Consider the following 13,980-nt stretch of genomic DNA (forward strand, 5'->3'; position numbering starts at 1 on the left):
TTCTCGTTCACTGTTTTCCTTAATCTCAGTTATTGTTTTTGCTTATCAATTATCTGCCATTGCGATTTACCTCTATGTTAACATGACTAATTTTATACTTCTGACTTTATTTTTTCTTGATACAACCCTATTGTTATGTATCAATACTGTTTTTATGTTAATTTCCTTCAATGTGGCTTAATCTCTCCCTTTCATTAGATTCAATTCTTCACCACCACTCTAATTTGATTGATCTTTTTCTTAACCCAATTCATCTGTTTTCATTATATCTTAATTCCTTTAGTCTTTTAGTGTGGTCATGGAACTAATAATTGATGCGTAGATTTTTTCAAATAACTCAGATTATTGTTTGATGCCATTGGGAGTATAAGTTATTTAAAAATAAGTTATTAACATTTTTTTATAAATAAATAAATCACACATGCAACCGCGACGACTGTATAATTCTACTCTCAATAATTTTAATTACAGTCGTTTGTTTTTTATCCAATGATACTCACATAAATCTCAACCAAATTTACAAAACTATAGTACTGTGAAAGTAATTGAAGAAGTTGTTTTAACAAATATAATGATGAATGAAAGAACTTTGACATGATGGCAAAATTTTGTAGAAAATTTTTGTACAAGTATTCGAAAATCGGAATCATAACATGATGATAGTATAGGGTCTGCCTATTATATATATGAGCAAAAGAGGTTCACGGGCTGAACCACTGAGTACGTTAGAATTTTAGAAATTCTCGACGTTTCGGCTCCCTTTTTCAGGCCGTTATTAAGAGAGCGGTGAGAATAGGGTGGTTATTTGTTTATTGGTACGAAGTAATCCGATTCCGTGATCTCAATCTGCCTACTACACGTAACGAATCACCCTTTTTTGGTTGATTCCAAGGCCTCAATATACCTACTGCTCGAAATTTCACCAAGTAAATAAAAAGCTGAAGCAAAAAATATAAAATAATTGAAATAGAAATAAGTTAGCTCAAAACCAGCAGTGACAGTTTTAGTGTCCACGGTGTTCTTGATGGTAAGCATATTACTGTTTATTTCTACAATTTACATGGAAAGCCTTATTTTAAAAGTAAGATAAGCCTCTTTCGAATACATTTGAAGGATGGCGCATTACTCACTCAACTTCAGTGTTGCTGTTCGAATAGAGAGAATCTAAAGAAATCGAAATATTAGCAAGTTATTCCAATTCAAGGGCCTGTAAGTCTTTGGCTGCGAAGGCTCGACTTAAGTCGAGTTCCAACAAAAAATTGCTATTTAAATATCGATTGATTTCTTTTTAAATTTAAAAGGCCGAAGAATAATACTATCTCGAATTATGTCTATTTTCATCATAACATTTTTAGTTGATGTGTATAAATTTCCTAATTATATTCATTTAAAATAAAATTTTATACCATAAATTTCTTTTTTCTTGTTTCGAATATATATAAAATATTATTAATCCACTCTCGAAATTGATTTATAACCAATTTTCTAAAATAAAAACGATCAGATATAGAAATACATTTGACGCTCAGTTATAACCTGTAATACTCCAAAATAACGCAATCCACGATCGCGTCTAGTAACCCAACAAAGCGCACAATTCCAACGCACGAAGCAATGCAATTAGCAATGTTGTCTCCGGGGCCATTGTTGCTTACCGGAGCAACGCGTGACCAGAGTAACCAATAGCCAGTTCTCTAGAGGCAACCGCAAACGGACTCCTTTGTTCAGAGTCGTAGAAATTTTTATATTTTCGGAATAACATTATATAAATGACTTTTTCATTGTCCTTTTATTCAACGAATGCCTATTTTCATATAAGATTTGAAGTTTCTTAGTTATAATTGTAGGAATCGATCTCGCGCGGAAAATAAATCACTTAAAATAACGGAAATATATTATAGATATACAAGGAGGGAATTTAATTATATTGTAATGGTAACTCACCCACCCGCTATCTGACGGCGCCGGTCATAAGTTAATGTACTGCTAAAAATGAATAAATAATGGTGTGTGGTGCCATCTATTGAGTAACCATTACACTATTGTTCTGGATGTTTCTGCAGAAGAGGTTAGTTACTATTAGATACTTTGGAAAGTTCTACAATGTTCTGTAAAATCTCAAAAGCATATATAAGTAAATCAGTGAGTTGAATGTTGAAGATATATGGCGAAAGGATAAAAAATAATCCGGAAGATATAAAGTGAAGGGATAGTTACAAAATTATTAGTAGTAGTGTTGGGTAATAAAATTAACTTTTACAATTTTATCGATAAACACTTAATCAAGAAACTTATATTTTACCTTGCAGTACAAGCCACAAATAAAAGGAGAGTGTGGTAAAAGTTCCAAGTTATCCATCGTGTGCATTGGTGGTGGTGATAGATGTAAGGGTGTGAAAGTTATGGGGTTTAAAAGTAGTTGGGTTTAGTATATGTGAGTTTTATGATAACTTCCTGGGAAAGAGTTTGCATTGTTTACTCGTACTGTATAGTATTTGTGTCTAAAAAAAATTTTCCCATTCCTGTCAGCGATCGTAAAAAAGGCCTGATAAATAAAGAATTCCTTTTTGTTATTAAAGGTTTAAACTTAGAGAAAATTTATGATATTGACAAGCTGTGCAAAGAACAGGGTCATACTCTTCTCAGAATACCTCGTTACTATTGCATATTTAGCTCTATACAGGGGCAAATATGAAATCAGAATTACGAAAATGTAATCAGTCTTCAGAACTGAATAAAGAGGTTGTAGAGTTCGTTAAGAAAGTTCTAGCTGACCACCAAGATCTGAGGAAAAACTGTGTTGAACATTTTATCAAAGAAGAAGATGAGTATGTGGTATCACCAACTTCACCACCCTTCATCATTCAATCAAATTATGACTCTAGTTCAGACGATTCTGACTAACATTATTATTTATAAGATACTTTGGAATTGAAATGTTTTTTTACTTTGTTTTATTTGCAATGAATTTATTTTCCTTTATGTTTTTTGCTTTTAAATTTCGTTTTCCAGAAAAAAACGAATGGGATACAAAAGGGTCTGGTACCCTGTTTAAACCAAACGCCCTTACAGGTAGGTACCTTTTACTCATCTATTTGCGTTTTATAATTTAATAATCAGTTGTAGCAAGTTAACGAGGTAATAATGATTTTTTTCCAAGTAGGACTACAATTAAGTTCATCTGTTTAAATAACGGCGTATAATGCCGTCCAATTTATAATGATTCGATTGTCTTTTAACGAATACTTTCTCGCATAAGATATACAAATTTTTAAAAGTATTAATAAAAATAATAAATTTATAAAATGAGGTATCTATGCCTATGGTAGATCAAACAAAATTGTCGGCAAGGGTTTTTATAATCTGCAATTGATATTTAAAAAACTATAATATTCTTAGACTCATTATTTGGCCTTTTTTTTACTACAAAATTCGCATCAACCGTATACTGGTTATTAGCGATTTAGTAAAGATTAAGTATTTAATCTATGAATAATTGTTAAATTAATTTCATGATAGAGATCTGTTTAAGGTAATTTTTAAGGTAAGTAATATTGTATTTTGGTCCTAAAATTTCACGTATTGTTCCGAGTGGTAGATTTAATGATGATCTTTCTGAGTTAAGAGATGGAGATTCTGCGATTATGTGTTTTATAGTTAATTTGCTACATTTTGGTTCGGGTTTCGCATCAAATAAGTAGCTGTGCGTCAGTCGCGTATGGCCTAGACGCAGATGGTCTTGTTATCCAAAATTTTAATTATTTTTGAGTAATACTAAATGTAGAATACAATAATATATCTAACTACTAAAAGCAAACGACTAGAATTTGAAGATATAAAATTTACAGCAATCATGAGTCTCTAATTCTGTTTAAAATCAATAAAATAAAATAAGAAAGACATTTCAGTAGCGTTTTGTGGATATTTCAAGTTTGATAATAATTAACAAAATAAATATTTTTTACTTGGATATTATAAAAGCACGATCATGAACTATTTTGAAAGTTGCCTTAATAGGATCGTATAGATTGGAAAAATGTTTTAGCGTATTTACAATTACTTTATATTCGGAACTGATAGTATAGTATTCATATTTGTGTGCTTTGATTTGAAATCGTATTTATTTGTATATTCAAAAAAATCAAAAATTATAAGTAATTTTAAAAACGTTTTGCAAATACAAATTATTGCATTTTGGTTTTATGTACTAGTGCCTATAGACTTTTATTTTTCACTGTAATGAAATATATTAGGTCTTTATCAAAAATTATAATATTCTATCATTAATTTGATTGCTACTTAGAAGCTTCTCAACTTCAACTGAAAAATTAAATAGAACACCACCGCATATTCTCAATTCATAAACAATTTCATCAAACAACACAAAAGTTTGATTATAACATTCCACAAACTATCTAGTTACACTTACTAACAATGGGTACACCACTGTCTAATTTCGTCTCTCCGTTTGTGAATTTGAACTGACTTTGTGACGACCTATACGTGATCAACTCCAAACTTTGCGCTGAGTTCGACACCTTTGAAGTCAGGCCGCTTAATTTAACGTCGTTAACTGTTTTTAAATTGGTTCTGTAGTTTCCTTTTAAGTCGAATTCCTACTAAAGGACCGAGTGTCCAGTGATAGATGAACGTTTTTGGATGTGGCTAGGGGGTTTTGGGGTTTAAATAGAGGACGGTAACGTTGCACATCAAAAACAACAATAAAACGGTCGGAAAAAGAAATTGAAACCTATAATTTAATTTGTATCAGAATCTTTAGAATATCTCGTTTACTGCTTCATTAATCGTTAGCCTATTTTCAGTTAAAGAGATAAAAATACTATGGAAGAAAATCTTTCGAAGAAATGAGTGTACAGAAAAAGTATTTAAAATGAAATTATTGATACTTGATTATTTTCAATGTAGTGAGATGAGAATAATGGAAATTTTATTATTCGATCATCACAAGAATGAGTATTATTGATTTTAGAGTATCAAAAGTTCATTAAAATTCACTCCACTTCTTCGTGCTGTATTCTAAGAATAAATCATTTTGGCTTGATATCAATTGAAACAAGAAATTATTGCTCAATGAAGTAGGAGCAAATCCAACCGACCAGAAGATGTTTGCGACACTCTATAGACATTTTTTTTATTATAAAACATATAATTGTATATTTTCCTAATCCCTAAAAATATAATTATTTTTCAAGTTTCGTCATAAAAAATTTACTTTAGTATAAAAGCAAATTTTGAAACTATTCATAACAATGAAATTCTTGGTTACAACAAACTACATCTTAATTTATTACTGCCTTATCTACGGAATGGTTGATTGTTTGAAGTAACTAGTTTATCAATTTTTTGCATCTTTTCATCTAGTTTTGTCGTCAAAATATATCTCGACCGTTCATTGCCTTTAATTGACCTATATCAATTTTGAAATCGTTCATATCAGTAACAAACCATATTAAAAATTATTATACCATAACCATAGAATGATTTCAACATTTGGTGAGCTATTTTTTCAACCTGAAAAAAAAATTGTTCAATATTCATGTTATCCACTATGATTGCAGACTGACGAATTCAAACTTGTTACTATTTATTTTTAACCCAGGGTACAAGATCGTTCGGTCGTTGACTTCCCGGTTACCATATTAATTATCATTGTTTTATTTACCCCTGTGCCGATTAGCTGAGTTGTTGTCTTCTTGAACAATTGACTAAGATTTCTCAACACGATGTTGTGCATTATAGTGTATTGTATTACCAAGTGAAGAAGATCGTACTTTTCAGGGTTACAAATCATATGACCAAAGCATTGTAATTCAAGTATTGACTAATTATAAAGTTCTTTTCGTGCGTTCAATAACCACGAATAACCTCGATGTTTGTAACGCTATATCAACACCATATCTCAAACGATTCAGCAGATTTTATATAGGCGTACATGCCTCTGGGAAACACGTAATATCGTGTCATCCTCATAAGCAAATGCTGGGTTCAGATTATGATTACAAAGAATTTTTTGATTCTTCCAAAACTTCAGCTCCTCATTAAGATCCCATTTATTGTTTATTACGGTGTCCACGTACATTATTTTTTCTACCTCTGTTATTGCAACTGTTATCAACAACACATAAGTTACTTATGATCCCAGGTCAACGTTAAGTTCCCGTAGGATTATCAAACATTGAATTCTCAAGTCAACACGTACAAAAAAGATGTTGATACAATTTGTAATGTTTTGTGTGTTTCAATATTATAAAATTACCAATATTCTGATCCGAACTCTCCAAGATTATAAAAAATAACGCTTCATGGTAGTATTATTAGTATTTCACAATATGTGCTCTTTACAAGCCATCTATATTTCGGCTTTATATCAAATTCAAAAATAAGCAGAGCCATGTCACATTTTTAAGGAGGGCAGTTTGTAGGCTGGTTTTCAAATAAATCAACCCTATAGCGGGAGCGGTCATTGTCTCTGAAATCTCATATGGAAATAGGGGTTAAATGAGACCTTATTTTAAAAATCTACCTACTAGCAAATATTTTAAACTTTTTTCAACCCGTGGAAACTAGAGCAAGTTCTAGTTATAAAAAATACTTTAAAATAATATTTTAATAAAATTAATGAAAATAAATTATTATTTTACAGAATCTAATATTTTACAACTATATTGGATAAAAAAAATATACGACATTGTTGATTTTTGTCTTGAAATATTTTTTATTAGGGATTTATTATTATTTGTTAACAAGTAAAGTTGTATAAAGATAACGTAAAAACATGTCTGTGTCGACTACCTCGATAATTGTAGATACCCGGAAATATATTTCATATCCCTATAGGCAGTCGACACTAAAATATCTAATAGGAGTGAAACTTTCGCTTGCGGTTTGGCCATAATTAATAACAAGATGATATGGGCAGATAGGGCCCCAGGGTCCCCTTCCACAACCTTCTTCGATCCTCTAATAGCCCATCCTCGACTAAATTAGATCGGTTTATGTCATTATCTACGATCCAACGGAGAGTGAGTAGCTATCATATGATTATGCCGGGATTGATAACATCTTTGTTGCAATGTCATCCTGGACCGCAAATTAATCGCTGTAGATACCACCACGTTAATTAGCTGTTGGAAATTATTATCAGGCGGATAAGTGAAATCCAATTACTTGTGTATTACGGAGTAGAAAGATCTAATCAGTTTAGTTAACCTCATTAATTCCAAATTTTATATTGTTTAATTAACCATAATGTATTAACTGTTAGTTTTTATATAATAAAACCTCTAGAAGATGCGACGTGTGCTGGCTTCCAGCATAAACAGTCTTTCATTTTGTTAATCCATTTAGAATGTGTTTTGTGATTTTTCAAAAGGTTTACTGCGAAAAGTGGTATACAAATAGACTACCCTATGCTCTATTTGTTGAAATAAAACTGAGGCACACGATCCTCTCAACCAAACGTAAAACACGCCTCCAGTTATAGCTTCAAAATAACGTATTTAATAAATTGGACATTAAAATCTATAAAACACGATGTTCTACACGATAGATGACGGTAACTTATTATAAATATAAATCAATTATTGGTGTAATTATAAATATTAGAATCATTAATTTAGTTATTTTGAAAGGGTAATATCAAATATACCGAGTTACTTGTAATCATCGAAACAATCTATTTAAATAGCAAATACGAAAGCATAATAGAAGGCTAAAATCTAAATGATTTCTTCTAGGTGTTCTTCGAAATCTGCGTTGGTACATATTCCATGCATGTTTATGGAATTTATATGAGGTAACTGCGCCGGCAACAAGTATATATATATATATATATATATATATATATATATATATATATATATATATATATATATATATATATAATTCTTTCAAGCTCATAATGGTGTCAAACTTCCGATTTCTTTAATGCCGGTCCGATTTTACTGAAAATTTAGAATTAAGCTCATCTTACCCTCCATATCAAGATCTACATGGTCAGAAACTGTGCATATTATTTTTAAAGGGTGAAAACCACCCCTTGTCGAAAAATACCAATATTATAGTTTTTCCTACTTTTTTTCAATTCAAATGTTTTTCGTTTATGCAGAATAAAAATCTTAACATATTTTATGATATAAAATTTATATATTTTGAAGTATCAACCCTTAAAAATCTTTACAAGCTACCCTTCTGATGAAAATAATATAGCAAAAAATCTTTTAACGATTTAACATTCATTTTTACTGTGAAAAATTCATAGTTTTTTACTAAAATCTAATTGGTTATTGATTTTTATTATTCATTCCTTAAAAACTACCCCTTTGCAGAGAATGAAATAAAAATAAATCTAATGACTGCCAACTTTTAGATTTTGCATACTTTTTGGTATTAAAGTTTCTTGTTTCTACTTGAAGGAAGTAATTTTCAATTGTCTATATCCTGTCAACCCTTAAGAATCACCCCTTTGATAAAAAATTAAAAAAAAAAAATTTTAATGACTGTTAATATTTTGATTTTGAATTCTTTCGGTATTCAAGTGTATTTTTCAAACACGAAGTAATTTTTAATTCTCTACACCCTGACACCCCTTAATAATAACCCTTTATCAAAAATACAATAAAAAAGTAGTGTTCAATGATGTTTTGATTACACATTTTACATGAGTGAAAATTCAGTTTGGTACTCTCAAAGGTTCCTACATCAACAAAAAAAATCCGTGTGCCAAAATTTGAAACTTTTAATCAAATTATTATTTTTTATGTAACTCCATTAATTTTGAAGCTATCATAACCCAAAAAAAACCATTTTAAAAGCAATTTTCAGGGCTACAAATCTATATATGTTAGAAGGGCTTGAGACCCTCCACATTTTATTAAAAAGGGTCAAAGGGCTGTGGATGAGCAATACTCGCACTATAGTGACAGATTAATTTGGTTCTAGCTCCGTCAATTTTTATGCTACAAAAAAATAAAAAAAGCAAAATAATCGTCATGCTTTAATTTGATTGTTTATTTGTTTTGTATCTCTTATAGTTATGGAGAAAAAATGAGCAAAAAAAATTTTTTTTAAAAATAAAAAAAGTATTATTTTTTTACAATTATGCATTTCTTATCAGCCAAACTTTCAGATGTCGTGAATAACATTCAAATAAAGTATTTGGTACAAGGAATAATTTTAATTTTGATTTTCAATGAAATGGCATTGGTTTAATGCAATTTTTTTTAGCTTTAACTATTTTACATCATATCTCACAGAAATTTCAGTCGAAACGACTTTTATTAGGGGTCATTTGAAAGATCTTTTTAAGCTTTATAAAAAGTAATCCATGACTTTTTCTTGATAAATGTACCCTTTTCCCGTTATGTGAGGTTAAATGCTCAATTACATAAAACAAAAGCTATTCAAGTATCTATAATTTGCTTTAGGTAGAACATTAAGAGATTGATATGTAACTTAATTTCTTTGTTTTTTTATAAGCTTCATTTTTGTTGATCACACTTTTTTCGATAAAATGCATCATTTTAAAAACTATTAAAAACTATTAAAAAAATGCGGTTTTTTGGACGAAAAATCGTACTTTTCAATTGCAAATCACTCAAAAACTATTAATCTGGCAAAAAAACTTTAAATGGCAGTTTTTACTTTAAATTTGCTGATCTTTAGATTTCGGGGTGAAATATTTTCCACCCCCGAAAAGGGGTGGCATCCCCCCTGGGGTTGCACACTTCGGCACCATGTAGATCTCATTTTTGGATACACACCTATGATCTGTCAAAATTTCAAATAAATCGGTGCTGCATTAAAAAATTCGAAGGGGAAATCCTTGAATACCAGGTCTATTTTATTTCTTAGATCTTTTGATAAAAATTATGCTTCTAAATGTTTTTGATTTTAGGACTTTAGGACTTACGTTTTAAAATCAGTTTTTTCTATAATTTTTAAAAGAAAGATAAAAATTGACGTTTCGATTATTTGTAGTTTTATTAGAATTTACAAAATAAAGCTATAAATTCTACTTAAACTATTTAGGTCTTTTTTGTGATTTACAGCTTTTTCGTTCTTATGAATGTGAACCATTTCTAAAAATTCTCTTTTTCGTGCATTAGAGTCCATTCCCAGAATTTTTGAATATTTAAAAATTCTTGTACCAACGCGAAGATTTCGAAGAAGAAATAATTTACATTCTAGCTTCTATTATGCTTTCGTATTTTCTTTTAAAATAGAAGTCGTAGCGCCAATTTTTATCTTACAAAAATTATTTAAAACTAATTTTAAAACAGAAGGGTCCTAAAATCAAGAACATTTAGAGCATAAACATATCAAAAGGTCTAAAAAATAAGAAATTTATATTTAAAATTATTCTTTTATAATTTTTTTAAGACAGATAAAAATTTGACGTTTCGACTTCTTTTAGACTTAGACTAAAAGACAGTCTGCAAAATAATGTAAGCAACTTTGTCCAGATTTAACGACTGTAAACTTTTTGAAAATGATACCACTACAATTAGCGATAAAATTGGACATATTGATGAGAAAAAAGAAAGTAAACATGAAATTATACTGATATCAAGACATAAGTAATACAATCGGAAAAGGCAACCTGGTTCTTTGCAAGCAACCAAGGAAAAATGAATTAACACTATATTTTGTCTCAACTCCAACTTGTGGTTCAACAATCAATGCGAAGAAATAAAAAAATATACAATTCTGAAATTGAAACTTTGCATTTAATATTGATTCTAACTTCATGAGACTTTTGAAGAATAAAGGATTAATGACGAGAAAAATATTAGATTCAAGACCTAGGGAAGAGTACAGAATATTTATCTATTGTGTGTATAGGGGATGATATAACACAAAAAATGTGGAACGTTTACACGTAACATATTACATTTCTTTTATATGAGTCAACATCGAATTATAGTTTAGTAAATATTTTTTATATTAAAAGAAATATATTTGTTTTTCTATACTAGTCTGAAAAAATAGAATAGACGAGATTGAATTTTCTCTATATATATGAAAGGAGTTCAAACAATATAAATCATTTTGTTCGTACTCTAAAATGATTCTGAATAATACAAAAAATCAGAAGCTGTTTCCAAGAATTGCCGTTCCTTGTCCTCGACAGTTTCCTTTCATTCCAGTGCACCTACTCTATTATCGCATGTTCAATGTATATTTTCAATCTTAGTGTTAATAGTTCCTTAAGTCTTTTTTCTAGAGGCTCCTATTCCAGAATTCGTTTTGTCTATCTATATTCTGGTATTATTTGAAAGTGAAGATATCATTATAGTGCTCTGTTTTCTTTTTTCTTTGTTATTGAGCATTTCACTCCCTCTCATTCCCTACCATATTTATGCTATTCATAATTTATCGGCTCTTTGTGCTTGCAAGCATCTTCTCATGTAATCCAATTTAACCGTTCATAGATTGTTTCTTATTGTTGTTTTCATTGGCCATACTTCTGTTCCATATCAGGTAATGTTCTGTATTGTGTATTGATATATTCTTTCTTTTTTTATTAAAATATTATTTCATAGTAGTCCGTGGAGCGTTTTTGTGATATTCTTATCCTTGGGTCCTTCAAACACGTGTTTTCTATCCTAAATACTCATAAGTTAGATAGCTAGTGTTTCCCATTCAAAAACTATATCTGCAGCCTGTTGTACAGTTATATTATACATAGATATTCAGTCTGATTCATATTTATTCCCATAATTAGTATACTTCTTTCAGCTCGTTTATCACATCAACCAAATCTTTTTCTTGTGCTAGAATAACTTGATTCTGCACGAATAGAAATGGAAGCAGTATATTTCCATGTACCAATATGTGTATTCTATCATATTTCTTGTATAATCTGTAGGGACTATTCCATATATACATGTTTTAAAAAGTGTCGGCATTAAGTCGCATCCTTCTTCAGGTCCTTTTGTTACGTGTATTAAAACCCTCAAATCATTCCTTACTTTTATTTGTGGTTTTATATCTTTATATAATATTTTCGTTTCGTATAATCAGTTTCTCTTAATAATTGTTTCTTGGACACACTACAAATACTTCTCCTAGTCTATGAATATTATATGTCTTTTGATCATCTTTTTCTGTTCTATGATTTATCTCTTCACAAATATATAATCCAGATATCACGTTTGATCGTTCTTCTGTAACATCATTCATATGTTACTTTATTTTTTGTTTTGTACAAAGTTCTCTTAAATATTATAAAGATATATATATATAAAAAATTGATAAGGTAGAAAATGAATGTATATCTCATTTAAATACGTCACCTGGTTATAAATATCACGTACTATGTTCGATAGACTCCATGCATTATTCAAACTCAATCGAAAGGATGCAGATGATTACTAAGATATCCTCTCCATCGACCCCTTATCCTTAACATTCATAGATTGATGTTAGATAAGTTAACAATAGAGCTACATCGTCATTTTGAAATCCCATTATTCAGTAGTCGTAACTAGCTAAAATTGATTACCAAAACTACCCCCACATTAGGTCCTTCGATCTTTTCAACATTTGAATTTAGTTTTTCCGACTAATCTCATTTTTTTTCCTCTTATCTCGATCTAGATATAACGGTAACTTGTTTGTTTTATCAGATAACTGACAGAAATATGCTCTATTGAACAAATACGGGTATAAAATAATGTGGTCACGATTTTGTACTCAGTGCAATGAATTAAAAATATTCGCTCGGTAAGTTTTTTGTAATGAACTGATTATATTGTCATGAGTGTTGGAAGTTAAGAACTAGTATCGACACTAACTTTGAGTATTATCTAAATCAAATACTGTCGAATAAATTAGAAATTTTCATCATTTTAGAAATTTACCACAAAATTACCAAATCAGTATTAATACGATGAAAATAAAATTAAACTATATGCTATTTAAGTTTATCTGAACAAAGAAAGATGTTAATGCTTGTAATAAATGAAAATGACTTCTTTAATACAATTCCCAATTATTTTGTTACATAACAAAACAATTATTTTCATATTTGAAGGTAGAAAGAAAGTTATCAAGCATTATTTGAGTACTGTATTCATGTTTTATTCGCACTTCTTATAATTAAAGAAGATAATTTCCATGATTTTGATGTTCATCAACGAACACAGGCTATCCAATGAGAAAAATATTGGGAATGAAATTGGAATCTTCATGAAAATGATGCTTATATTCCTGACTCATTTGTACTTTCAAATCTCTCATACTACTAGTACAGACTTCAACATATCAAATGACACTATAAACATCTTCCAACATTCGTCATAATTTATCTGACAGTTTTTTTTTAATTTATATAGAACTTGATGTTAATATGTTGTTCAAGATCCTTGTTTCAGGACAGACACTGAAGATTTATCTCATCAATGCGGCTATAGTAGCAGACTGACAAGCCGGAACAGCTCGAAATTATTTCCGCTTGCCTCAACATATGAGGGTGTAAAACATACTAATTTAGTTTAAGAAAACTTCTTCCATTGTGTAAAATTAAAATCGACATACTATTTCATATATTTTTTGCTTGCATCCTTCTTTAAAGAATCCTACAAGTTATTCCACTAGCTTTCCAGTAATTTTCCCACTTTCTTTTCTAGTCTATTTTCATGACATAGTAATAAAACTTGCTCTCTAATCCAAAACTAAAATAAATGTACCCAAGTTAATGAGAGTTCTGGGCTTTTATTAATCTTTTAAAACCAAAAGCTGTACAAAACAATTTAAAAAGGTTTGGACTGGTGAAAATTCCGAATGCTTTATCATTTTATTACTCCCTTATTTATAGAAATCGACTATAGATGAGTAGAGCTCTCAATATTTTTAATATTTGTCAATTTTTATATTCTAAACTCTTTGAAAATGTTAATATCTGTCGGTTCGTTAGAACGTTTTCTCATTACTTAAGTTTATAGTTTATAGGTTTTG

The 13,980-nt window shown here is 29.7% G+C and overlaps 1 protein-coding gene and 1 long non-coding RNA gene across 4 annotated transcripts in view; one reads left to right on the top strand and one right to left on the bottom strand.

Annotated features, from left to right (window-relative positions):
* The window catches only part of LOC130900481 (semaphorin-2A), a 1,226,238-nt gene that overhangs the window by 283,071 nt on the left and 929,187 nt on the right, over nucleotides 1-13,980 (bottom strand). The gene's annotated exons all lie outside the window — the stretch shown is intronic.
* LOC130900486 (uncharacterized) lies at nucleotides 12,685-13,567 on the top strand. Its single transcript, XR_009060188.1, has 2 exons — nucleotides 12,685-12,747; nucleotides 13,385-13,567. It is a non-coding gene; the product is annotated as an uncharacterized LOC130900486 (long non-coding RNA).

The sequence above is a fragment of the Diorhabda carinulata genome, chromosome X (assembly GCF_026250575.1).
Source record: "Diorhabda carinulata isolate Delta chromosome X, icDioCari1.1, whole genome shotgun sequence".
Lineage (NCBI taxonomy): Eukaryota > Metazoa > Arthropoda > Insecta > Coleoptera > Chrysomelidae > Diorhabda > Diorhabda carinulata.